Consider the following 14,483-nt stretch of genomic DNA (forward strand, 5'->3'; position numbering starts at 1 on the left):
ATTGTAAAAAAATGATTTTTTATATAAAAATATACTTGATCACTTTACATGCTTTTTTGGAATACATCTCTGTAACCTGACGAGTACGTACATCATTAAAGATTTTTATGTACTGTTTTTTTTTTAATTAAGTTCGATTTTTATTTAATAAGAAGAGTTGGGATAGCAAGGTTAGTTTATAGGGGAAAACCAAGTTTTAAAAAAAATGGAAATAATAAAGATGGATTTGAGAGAAAAAAGAATAAAGACCTGGCCAGTCAATTTCTAAAAGTCATTCAACACATGCCAGCATGTATAGAACAGACATTAAATCGATGATGATGATGATGATGATGAAATTAAATGTTTATTTACAAGCCACGTCAGAAGTCACAGGCTGCACAAAACAGATGTCTCATGGTTTGATAACGATGGGAAATCGAAAATGACAACAGCAGCATGTGTGTTAATTTGAATGCTTTATTCAAAAAAGTGGACTGCCTAATGTAATGGATCCATCGTTCAATGATTATCTGTAAATCAAACACGTGAAATCACAGCCGGTCTGCTTTCATTTGTGTTGATTTTAGTGTGGAACCAACAACAATAATAGCTTTTTGATGATGACACCTGGGTGGATCATTATAAGCTAATCGTAACACATTCAGTGAACTAAGACACAAAAGCAATTAACGATTATCTTGTATTAAAGTTATCACCAGACATACAATATACTGGAAATGCCGTGAACTGTGAACCCGGCTTGTCAGGTTACTGTCAGAGAAGCTACTGCATTAACTAATACCCTTGGGGAAGGTATGAATCTATATATATATCTCAACTCCAGCTTTGAGTTTAGGGTAAAGTAGATTAGACTAACATATAACTTGTTTTAATACAGCATTATCACGTTGGCATACCGGTTCCAATAAGATCACCGAAGTTAATCAGTGTTGAGCCTGGACAGAACTAAAATGGGTGGCCATTTGAGAATTCCAGGTGTTGTATGTGCTCTCTGCTTATCTCGGCATTGTTTCCAATCAGTCTCAGGCCTCTCCTTGTCACTGAACCAAGCAGTGCTGATTAAGGAGAAATGTGGTTGGAGATTGTGCAATCCTTGCATAACAATTACACACTCAGCTACCCTTAGAGGGATGTCCATTGTCTCGAGAGATTAGAGTCAAGCCTTGGTTGTTACAATAAACACTTATTTACCTGACACCCCACGAGGGCAGAGTTAGATAAGGATTTCTCCTTCAATAACCAAAAATAGAAAAGATGAAATGTAGCACTAGAACTTTGCTCCTCACCACAAGGCATGCAACTAATATACAGAAAGAAAAAAACTAAAAAAATAATAGTCTTTCTATTGAGATACGGTGTCCAGTTGTCTTGGACTTTTCCTTGTCACTAGACTCGAACAATGTCGGTCCAGAAGTGCAATGGCCAATTAGGCAAACTGTGCTTCACTGCTGACTCCCTGTGCAACAGCCCCTACACAGGGTATCCAGTTTCTCTAGAAAAGAAGAGGGGGGAGACAAAACAATTTCAAAAAAGTAATAATAATAATAGTAACAAAACTACCCTAACTAAAGTACAGTTTCGCAAACGTAAGTTATGAAAATCGTCTATTTATTGGGAACGGATTTTTAATAATCCAAAGATATAACTTGTTTTAATACTAACAAACGTGTTATATAATATAACTTGTTTTAATATTAACAAATGTGTATTGTTTAAGTTTACTCTTTTGTTTGTTTTGTTTTTATTATTATTTAGAACGTTTTCACTATAAAAGTGAACAGTAAAACTTAATTCAATTTTAACAGAAAAAGTCAAGTACTGATAAGATAAAACTTGGAGAAAAGCTGATTCGTGTACAATTAAAATTATCTCTTAGTTTTGATTGGTCCTAATTGGTCCTAATGTCATGGTCCAGTTATATATATTTTTTTAAATTTCCTATGACTTATTAATATTAAATTCACATATCCCCGAGATATATATATTAGTTGCTTTTTTTTATTTTACTTCAGTTGAAGTTCTCAGAAATCAAGGAGCCCACTACCTGGGGCTAACACTTGAATTGTATATGAGATACGTAAATATTCGAATGTTCTATTAAAGTGCTTTATCTCTCAAACACTGAGTTAGTAAAGAAATTGAGAACATCATTTTCATCTCCCAATTAACCATTTTCATACGTTGTAGTATATCTTTTTATTTGGTCTCTTGGTTTTACTGGATTCCAGGACAAGAATTTATCTAGTCTGGTGGAGTATCCAGCTTCATGTTATTACTTGAGGTAAGATCACTTGGAGAAGATGCACCAAAAGCTAATGTGAGTTAGCCATTGTGCAGAGATCTTATTTGGGCCGCAAGTACTATGATTTTGAATATTTGGTTAGGGTTTACTTCTAGGGAAAATTATCCTCATGCCAGGTTGTTCTGACAAACCCCTGTACAGAGAGACCTTAGACACCCAATGATGGTGTCTATTTGTGTATGCGTATTTAGGCAGCATTCTTTTTTTCTGGACATATTTTATTGAATAAAAAAAACATTCCATCTCTATCGAGTCTAGTTTGGATCCTTCTTATGTTTCTAATTAATTTTTATTCTTCTGGCAAAAACTGGCTGATATAGTCGTCATATTTACTATAGATCCAAGAATCCGTCTGGATTCATCAAGGATAATTAACCCCAGCAATTCTGGGCAATATATAGCTGCGCTTTCATTATATATATATATATATATTTTTTTTTTTTTTTTTTTTTTTTATTGTATTTCCATTGGTTAATATTGTATATGAAGTTATTTTAGTGACTTTGCAGACATTTTAGGGTGTTATTATTATTAAAATTTAATTTATTGATATTTGATTTTTATTTCAAGTTTATGGTTATTAGTCGTGAGTTTAAGTATAGAAGTGCTGTCTACTAAATATTTTCTAAATTGGAGCTAGGAACAGGAATGTTGATTAATCAAGTGTTTCACTAGCACTGATTTCAGAACAATACTTGGGCCTACAATAGATATGATTACTACAGCAGCCAGTTTTTGCCAGAAACAAAGAAATTAATTTGGACAATGGAAAGAATCCAAACTAGAATAACTAAACGTAAAATGTTTATTTCATTCAATGAAATTTATATATATATTATATATATATATATATATATATATAGGAGTGAATGTTATACAAAAATGTATCTAAAATATATATATATATATATATATATATATATGGTATGTGTATACATTTAGATACATTTTTGTATAACATTCACTCCTAAACTAATTAATTGATTATTATAAATTTTTTAAATGCAACTGCTAGACGTTAGGGGGAATAATGCAGACTATATTTTATTCTAATTGGTTTTATGAAAATAGGCAAAGAGTAAGGGACAACTTAGATAACTTTAATTTTTCTGAAATGAGAACAATTATATCTACTTATATATAAAAGGTGTGTGTGTGTACCCTATGGACTCAAACAACTTAGCCCATTTTTTTTTTTAATTTCACACAACTGTACTTTATGTCTGGTAGTGTTCTTAGATAGGCTTTGTATCTGAATGCCTCAAATAAGTATTGAAAATTGATAGAAAAAATCAGATTAAAGAACAAAGCTACGATTTTGATCAAAATTAACATCCTTATATAGCCTAACATCACAAGTGCATTTGATAAGTTTTACCACTGAATAAGCACAAGACAGCATATAAAATCAACAATAGATTCTTTGATATGACAGTGACACATTTGAAATGAATATTTCTGTCTAGAGAATAATCGAACCGTGATACTTGACTTTTGCATTTTAAACTTTAATACAAGCCATTAAATAAAAATTATAAAATCAGCGGTAGGTTCCCTACAGAGAGATGTATACTACAATGTATTGTGGAATAGGTTACTGTGGGGAGGCATATGAAGCATTGTCCTGGTGCACTATGGTGGGACCCTGACTAGACGATTTGATTGAAAAAATGGGCCATTTTACCGATTTCAATGGCAATAAAAGTATTAGAAGTGTGGAACACTTGTAGATCCTTATTCAATCCTGGGCAACGTCGGGTCTCCTTGCTAGTTAGATATTAATTACTAAATATTCCACAAATTTCAGTTTCTGAAGTGTTTTAACATATTTTTAGAGACATAATATCAACATAACGTCTTATTTGAAAATTCAAATATTTCAGATTTGCATTGAATTTTGATTGATAAGTCATTAGACATCAATTAAGCAAAATTTCCTGAATTTAAATTTAATTCCTCTTAAGCTAGAATCAGAATCATGTAATGGATTTTAATTACAATCGAAATAAGGATTCTAAAAGTAAGGTTTAGTACCATTATATATTGATTTTTATTTTTGTAAGGGAACAAAATTTTACCCTCGCTGAGACAGGTATTTTTCTCATATTAGTAAAGCGGAGACTATTTCTCTCGAGTTGCTTTTTTATATCATATTTTAATGGCACAAAATACAAGTTACAATATTCCTCATTTTCATAGATGATGTAGAGGAAGGAAACGAGGATGATCAAGGATGAGAAACAGCGATGGCAGTTTCAAGAACAATAAAATATAAACCAGACTCCGATCTCCAACAAAAAAATAAAAAATAACTCCATACAAATTGTGGGGTCGTTGGTAGAAAACAAAATCAGTTTAAAAACAAATAAGGATAGTAGTTCTAAAAGTAAAGCCTTCTATTTTTTCTAACTCAAAAGTTAGAAGAGCTGTGAAGATGGGAGGGATATCATTAAAACAAACGGCCTTTTGTGCTCCAGAATTTATTTTTATACATAGTCACTATGATTCTCAATGCACTTTTGCCAGGAATTCAATAATGCATCTGCTTCTGACACATGTCCATGACAGGGATTGCTTTTTAAGAGTCTCACAACGTCAATAGAGACATGAAACTTTCAAGTCATGAATGTATATCATCATAATAATGCAATTTGCAATCATCTCTGATCCATTTGGGCGGAATAAAAAATAGAAGCATTAATTTTGGAATGTCCCTCGTAAAACGAGAATCTAACTACAGACTTGTATTATTCATCGGACTACTGTTCTCATCTTGAGTGTGATTTTCACAACGTTTTGGTCAATATAACCTCCGACCTTCTTCAGGTGTATTTTGTCGAACTTGTGAATGTTTCTGTCAAACTCAGGAATTTGGACGGAATTTCAAGCGTTCATTGGGGTAGCGTGCTCTTGTTCCGTCAGCCATGACTGGGTAGAGGTGCTAAGTAATTCGCAAATGTATTTTTCGGTCGCCCACACTGAAGATTGAACCTTCAGGAGAAGGTCACCTTTACAATTGATTTTTCCCAGGACTCTAACCACTGCAGCATGGGTCCTTGCGGACAAATCTAGTACGAATTTTAGGAGCCTTAAACCTATTTTTATTTCTAGTTGTAAATATCACTATTTATTACTATATATATATATATATATATATATTTATTACTATATATATATATATATATTAATGGTTTTTACTTATTACTTGTATATATTATATATTATTTATAATTACTGAGAACAAGAGCACACTACCCCCGTGAAGTAAATAAAGGGTTCCGCTCGAAATTCTGTCCAAATTCCAGAGTTCGACAAGATACACCTGAAGAAGGTCAGAGGTTATATCGACCAAAATGTTGTGAAAATCACACTCAAGATGAGAACAGTAGTCCGATGAATAATAATACAAATAACCAATCCTCATCTCAAAAATTCAGAAACGTTACTACAGACTTGTACAAAAGTTAGTAACTCCAACTTCTAATTCCTGTCAAAAAAAATATTGGAACATTGCATGTTTCTTGCCATCAAAATGCTGGAGACTGAAATTTCAATATTCTATTATTCATTGCATCCAAAAGAATATTATGAAAAATAATTATTTTATAAAAAAAAAAAAAAAAGGAAAAAAAAACGTATTTCATGTGTTGAAATGTGAAGAAGATCAAAGAGAATTCATGATAAATTTATGCATTTTCAATTAATCTTTTAGAAAACTCTTAACACAAATATCTTTGAGAAAAGAAGAAAAAAAAGATAAAAGAAAAAGCAAATGATATCCTCATTGGAATGTAAAAATTAGCATCTAACGATGTCAGTATAACATTGCTGCAATCAAAAGGCAGCATATGAATAAAGTGCATAATGAACAAAATATTCGAGAATGATATAAAATTGTTTTGATTTCCGAATAATATAGGAGATGGTGCAAAAATGCAAAGCTTTCTGGAGGTCCATTTAGAAACAAGATCTATAGAACTTATACGATGGACCATCACTTGTAAGAGTATTCACCTTCCAAAAGTAAAGCCTCCCATTTTTTTTTTTTTTTTAACTCCATAAGTTGAAGAGCCATGAAGACGGGGGTGGTACCATTAAAACGAGCAATCTGTTGTGCTCCAGAATTTATTGTTCTACATGGTTACCACGATTCTCAATGCACTTTTGTCAGGAATTCAATGACACATCCATGACAGAAGTTGCTTTCACACCATCAATGTCTGCAACAGAGAGATGAAACTTTGAAGCCATGAATGCATAAGTTCAGTCATCATAAGCAAGCAATTTGCACTCTCCTCTGATGCATTCAAGCAGAATAAAAGTAGGAGGCATTACTTTTGAAACGATCTTCATATTTATACAACTATACCTACCCAGCCTTTTCAGGGACCAAGCAATCTATATATATATATATAAAACAATAGATGTATGTGTGTGTGTTCTACAGCACATATTCTAGATGGCCTCCATTTAGCTTTCTTTTTTTTTTTTTTGGTCACCCTGTATATACTGTACATTAAATTGTTGAAATAAAAGGAGATTTAACAGTTTTCAGATATGCACTATGATATAAAATAATAATTGCAATTCTCACATCATATTTTGAAAGAAGGGGGGCAAAAAGATAAAAAAATTAAACTAAAAGAGGATAAAGTCACCTAGTGAGACCTCCATGAAACAAAACGCACCTACTGCTCCTACCGTATGATGGCGTGGAAAATAAAGCCATTATGAATTAATGTTTTGTTTAATCAATAAGATAATTAAGTATGAGGACAAAATATTCAAAAATATATCAAATACCACCTGACAAAGCCAGGTACTTCAGCTAATATATTTATAAAATAAAATTTTCCAAAGAAAAGAATTTTAAAAAATAAAAAAGCATATGGATAGAGCAGATATTGAAAACAGATGTTCAGTCTTATCTGCTACAATATTTACAACAGGTTAATTATGTAATAAAGTTAATCATTAAGAAATGTAATATGCTGCTGCTAGAGTTTTGACAGTTACTATCTTAATATGTCGCCATTGTAAAATAACTCCGAGTGGATACAATTATATTAGACAGAAATTGAATAGAAATACTTTTTGCTGTTGTAAAGAACATGAGCCAAATTTCTACAAAAGAAACTAAAGTATCAGAATAAAAATCCAGCTCATAAGTTGTATGTTATCGACGACAATATATGCAACACATACTATTTTATAGAGATATAGCTATTCTCTATATATTTAGACTGCATTATATATTGTAAACTGAAATTTATAATGCATACTGAATTGTATATCACCACGTTTGCTCACTACTGTTTGGCTATTCAACCTAGAAACTAAAATCTATTAGTATTTAGTCGGAACACCAAGTAGAGTATATAATACAAAATCATACAGATTTTTTAATTTTGAAGACTTTTTAATAGAGGTATTAACTGGACATAATTAAAATCTTTTAAACGTTGTGATTCCACAATTCAAGGTATATCTCCACACAATTGTTATCATTGCAATATCACTTGAATTCATATGATTAGCCTCGTTGCATTTTGTGTCAGCTCTTTCTAATGACTGCGCATAATCGCAAACCATTCCATCCTCATTTGTGCAGTTCAGCACATTCTGAATAGCATGTTGACAGATTGTCTGTTCGATAGATTATTGGAAGAGAGATCTTTTTCAAGTCACACCTCATAGGGGTTAGCCAGGTTTTCATGTGAGCACCGTCATTTTTGCCAGAAAAGGAGTGGCATATGAGGGAGGGAATCAATATTGTTATACACATTCAGATGAGAGATTTATTGCGAACTCAAAGGGTTATACTTACGTAAAAATAAGTACAATTGTAATTACTATCAACTAGGTTGGGTTGGGTTGTGCTGGTTTTCTCCCAAGCAGCGTCTTTCAGTAATCCCGGGTTAGGTCACACACTATCTCTAGCCAATCACATTTCATAGTTGAAGACCAACTACTTTTCGACCTGACAGTGTTGCAGATTTACTTTTGATTGTTACCGCAAGTCTTTAACTTCCCACTAACATGTTTATACCAACCAGGGGATAACAATGGGAGAGAAGGAGATCACAGATGAGCTCTCCCTCCAGCTGCCAAGCTGCATGCCTGAACTATCTTAGACAGCATTGTAGTCAGGGATTCAGTTATTGATGGAGAGTCTCGGCTGATATTCCATCCACATGCAACAAAGGTTTGTACCTCCTGAATGACAACCACATCTTGGGTCAGGGATTCAGTTATCGATGGAGAGTCTCGGCTGATATTCCATCCACATGCAACAAAGGTTTGTACCTCCTGAATGACAACCACATCAGTCCAAAACTATTGCCATTGGTGATTTGGTCTGATCTCATGATCAAATATTATATTTACATCATTTGATCACTTCGTTCAGGTTTTACAAACAAGCAAGATTGCTGGTTGTAGGAGAGCCTAAAGAAGCTATAGTTAATACTAAACATTTAAAAGAGAAACTATGTAAATAAAAAACACCTAAATTCGTAGAGTTATGGACATTGTATGCACAGACATTACACTAAGTTGAGATAATAGTTCACAGATGAAGTTTAAATAATGAAACATTGTGAAAATTCAGCAACATCCAGCCTATCCAATCTAGTATATATGCGATTGGAGATTGTGAACTTGAGATTCCAATGAAACTTCCTTCTTCAAAGGAAATAGATTCAACCCAGCCAGACATTGCTCCATGACTACAGCCTATTGCGATCAATGCAAGAATTTAGAAAGGGGCACAGATTCGAATCTTATAACTAAGTTGTAAAGGTGTGCCAAGAATTTGTCGTTTCAAAACTAAAGCTTAAAGCTACTTAAACCAAATCCAAAATTTTACATACCACTGAAGACAGGTGCTCCTCATCATCTCCCGAGTGAGAAATATCAGAAGCAAATCGAGCAATAGTTTCAATGAAGAGAACATCTGACTAGCAAGGTTGTAGACAAGGATGTTTTTATTTTCAAAATGAGTTATTTGTTAAATTCTGACATAACTCATTATTTTAGCACAAATTTCATATTCAAATATTTAGAAGAATCTAACCTACATTGTCATCAGATATTCACATTACCTATTAAACAAGTGAGAAATAGGTTAAAAGAAGGGGGGGGGTCATTTCCAAAGTTGCTTTAAAAACCCAGATTCCGACACTTGCAGAAATTGCAGACTTCTCGACCTTTACTATTACTTTTCTAGAATTAGCACGAGTAGAGGTAGCATTTACAATCAATAACAGAATCAATACTGCCTGATAGATTGGCAGTTTAACCTTGAGGTGCGAACTGTACCTGAGGTTTTAGAAGAAGCTTACAAGAGAAGAAAATGGAAATCATGTACAGACTTAGCAAGAGTGAACAGTACTGTTGTATGGCCGATGTACCGATGTATCAGTGATTTTTAAAAGACAGCTGCTCCTCAACACCCAGGAGAGAAATGTCAGAAGCAAATTGAGAAGTTTCAGTGAAGAGAACACTCGACTAGCAAGAATATTGTGAACATGACCTGCAAAGGTCAAATTCCATTCAAACTGTAAAGTTAATTTACTTAATACTCTATAGGGGAAGAGGTATGAACCCTTTTACTTCCACCCTGTAGGTGTGAAATAATGGCATAGACTGAAGTGTTAATTCTTACAAGGGCAACTAACCAAGGAAAACTCTGAAATAACACCTGAAATCAGGTGCGTTTCTGACATGTGGCATAGCAAGCACCTATAGACATTACATACCTGGTGGAGAGAGTGAGTAGCGTTCAGAGTGAATGATTTATTATATAATTAAATTTATCAGCAGTGATCGTCTGATAATCAATGTGCATGTGTTGTACATACTGTATATCATGATCATGAATATCGCTTCATGTTGTGCATTAATAGAGGTTCAATTCGGAGTTCGATCTCAAATCAAGCATGTTTAGCATATAAACTCTGAAGTAAATAAACTAAAGTAAGGATCTTCAGTGTGGCTAGATGTAACAAGTGTATCGAAGCAGAGATTGCAAATTAAACCAGAGTTAATCAACGTTTGTTTCCCTATGACATTTTCTTATACATTTTAATCAGATAAAATATTCTTTAGTATTGGGATTGAGTTATGTCTGAAAAAAAAAAAAAAAAATCTATTTTATTTGTTTTAATAATTTATAATTACCACACCAAATGACCCATTTCTGACTAAATTTCTGTCTATCACTCTCACTATGTTGTTTGATCTTACCCCTCAACTCTTACTCTCATTTTATACAGAATATTGCTCCTGCTCCCATCATTCTTTGCTTATTAAAGAAAGGTAATAAAACTCATAAAAACTCAATATCAAAATAGTCCATGATAAACTAGTAATCCATAGCTAGAGGAGGGGGGGGGGGATATAGTTAGGCCCATTTTAGATATTGCTTTTATTTTATCTTTTTAATCTGAATTAATTTATTAACTAGCAGAAAACCTATCTCAATCATAGTTGTGTATATCGGCATTTAAGTTTAGAGTGGATCATGAATTAAACATTTTCCCAATTTTAGATGATTAAATAATAAACTTAGAAAAACTTTTGTTAATCTGATTATATGGTTTTGTCCATTTAATAACTTTCTCCATTACAAATAACACATAGTAAGGATAATGAAAGATATTCCTATTCGCCAGCTGATAATTTCAATCAATGGTGAAATTTGATTGGTTGTTAGAGGAGGTTAAGAAATAAATTTACAAGCTGATTTAAGACATAACTCCCAGCTTAGAGCTTGTGAAAACATTGGCGTAACATATGTAATTTTTTTTTTTTTTTTTTCTAAAAGAGTGTCACATGTATCTCCTGTAACAACAAACAAACCTGTAACAAAACGCTTAATGAAAATTATTTCAACAACCGACTCTTTTCTAGGGCAGCAACTTTCCTGATCTGTAATGACATTTGTTTGTTCATTTTAAGTTCATAAATAATGCAGTTTTCCTACAACAGTATTTTAACAATTAAAATGTATTTTAAAAACTAATTGTACTTAGTCTTAACTGTGCTGTCGTTTGGATTCTTCGTATCATTGAAAAATAAATTTTGTCGTCACCTAAAGGTCATTCGCTTCATATTAATCATTACAATAGTCCCTACATTGACCATCCATTATAACAATCCCATTCCTACAGCTACCTACCTAGAATATAGAGCGATTAAACTTGACAGTGATATGGGACAAGGAGGAGAAAGAAGCAACCTTAGTAAAAGTTAGTGTCGTCAATGATGCTGGGTAAAACAGAGCTGAGAAAGAAAAGATGGTATACCAAATTTTTATGTAAGAAATGGAAAAAAAAATTGGAACCTTGGGAAGATCTCCATCTTTCCAGAAATTATAAGAGCAACTGAACTCATGAAAAAGAATTTCAAAAATTACTTGGCAAATATACCCAGTGAATCAAGTGCAAGAGAGATACAAGCAATTACACTTAAAAGGGACAATTAGAATTTTAAGATCTCACAGTTGGAATGTATGAGATAGTGAATGTTTGGCATCTAGTAGGATGCCCCATCCCCAGCTAGAACTATAAAAAAAAAACTCACAAAAACACATTATAACTCAGAACAATGTATTGATAATGATTGAGGAGCAAAAGTAAAACATTTCAACAAAAACAATCTTGTTTTAGCAAAGAATTTGAAAACTTTTGTTAAATGGCTATATCAGGTGCAGAGTTTTAAAAAGATTTTAAGTTGCTTTTCAACTTGCTATAAAAAAATAAAATAATAGTTTAAAAGTCATAAGGAATATGTACACAATATAAAATTCACTCAAAAAAAAAAAAAAAAAAAAAAAAAAAAAAAAAAGAAAAAAGATGATTGCTAATTTGAAAGAAGATATATCGATATTGTCTCCACCCTCAAGTTTACTTGAAAGATACTTAACTAATCAAATGATTGTTATAAACATAGATGAACTTTGTTAATAATCTCAAATCTTTCATTTGCCAAGGTAATTGATCAATTAAATTATAATCAAACAAAATTATGATCACTATAGTGAGATAAAGAGGAAAACTCAACACACATAGCCGAAAAATAAATACATAAAATATTAGTTGGTAGTAAGATGCTTTCAAAATGTAGACATGATATGCAAGTTTGATCATAAGACAAAGGGCAAGATTAGAAGTCAGATTTCAGTTGCAGTCTAGAGATTAATAACACAAAATAATGTGATGGGGGGGGGGTCAAGCAAAAAGCAACCTCTAGTCAAGCAATGGAGCTTCCATAATATATTTTAAATTGAAACAAATCGTCCATGTAGTCATTCTACATGGAAATACAAACTGTCTGATAAAAAGACCTTCAAGAACATTATCACCTGTGATCCATGAGATAAAAAAAACATACAATAAGTTTCCACTGATTCCATAATGGTGGTCTCTTAACAAATCAACTCCATAGATAATGGGTCATAACTTTGTAGATAACGAGACCCACCCATAGAGAACAAGTCAGAAAAGGAGCAGTGACCAAGTGAATGTTTTTGTTTTTGACGATTAAACTGGAAGAGGGGGGGGGTACAAAAGATTAGGCAAGAATATTGCCCCCCCCCCAAAAAAAAAGAGACTATGGACTTGTGACATCTTTTATAGTTGCTTTTTATTATAAACTGAAAATTCCATCTTTTGAAATCATCATTTCTTTTATTTATATACCTTACAGATGGGTTTTTTTATTTATTTTACATGGGAGTTACCACTTATCAAGGCCCAAAATCAGTAGAGGATAAGGGTTAATGAGTGTACGCTAGTCACTGAGACAACAGCGTATTAACAGTAAGTGGTGAAAATGGGTTAGAAATGGATTATTTAGAGAACTTGTTTACAGTGGACTTGAAGACAACCACATGGTAGTCAGTTGGAAAGCAAACCAGTGAAACAGAATTCGACAGGCAGGCAGTTCCAGGAAGTCTACTTCATTTTGAATGACATTGAAATTTGGAACATTGTCTTTAGACTGGCATCGAATCCTAGTATCTTTTCTGTTCCCAGTCGATGAAGTATACATAAATCCTTCTAGATTAAGGCAATTTAAATGTTTGTCTCAATCCAGAGAGGCTCGTTTTAGGAACTGGATTTTCTCCACATTAAGAACTGAAATTGTGGCTGCAGAAGTGAATACATAGGTTTTTATAACAAAATTGATTTTTATATACTTTTGTGTTCTAATATATATTAAAATACATTTCTCATGGATAAGTGTAAATATTGTTTGAAATTGTGTTTTATGCACAAAATTGAAAAAAAATATATAAATACTTTCGACTTTCATATTTTAAATAATCATATTTGATATTTGTTAAATTTATAGGTATGCAAATATACCCCTTTTTTTCTTTTCTTTTTATGGAAATCGCTTGAGACAAGGCATGAGACCACTTAATGTAAGGAGCTAACAAGAATAAAAGACGATTATCACAAAAAAAAAAACTACTTAATAATAATTAACCATGTCCTTTACTCGAGACAATCGCTCGTATTTTAATATAAACATTTAAAATGAGTTTAAAAATAATTCATTTTTCATTGTCAGATGAAAGTAAAAAATAATCACATAAATGCATATTTTCCCACACAATCAAATTTTAAGTTCGAATTATTTTATTTTTTAATTCCACCCCCAACCCTTTTTTTTTTTTTTTAAATTTTTATCGATTATCTGTCAACCAAAACTGCGCTTTTTGTATACTTTATTATATTGTTTTATACCCCCACAAAAAAATCCTGTTTTTCAGGATCTTAGATTTTAACAATCAAGAATGACTACTTCTGGTAATTTCTCTTTCAAAGTTCACATTCCACTTTTTATTTTGTTTTTCTTCTGAAAATCAAAAGTAGTAAAACTTGTCATTCTTGCATCCATTTTCATCTGCACCTCTCCTCCCCATCTTAATTAGATTCACATCGGTTTCTTGTAAGCGACTGTCTCTTTAAATCAAGACTAGATTCAATCATTACCTGATTAGAAATGAGAAGAAGGGTGTAAAGGAGACTTTTGACAAAGGAGTCACCACTTATCAAGACCCAAAAGCTTTTCAAGGATAAGAACTAATGAGGGTGTTGTGGTCGTTAGTGGTAGAAATTGAGCAGAATATTTGATTAAGAGAATGGCTCAACAAGAACCTGTATAC

Source organism: Euprymna scolopes, chromosome 12, assembly GCF_053919585.1.
Source record: "Euprymna scolopes isolate OS-2025 chromosome 12, ASM5391958v1, whole genome shotgun sequence".
NCBI classification, from domain to species: Eukaryota; Metazoa; Mollusca; class Cephalopoda; order Sepiida; family Sepiolidae; genus Euprymna; species Euprymna scolopes.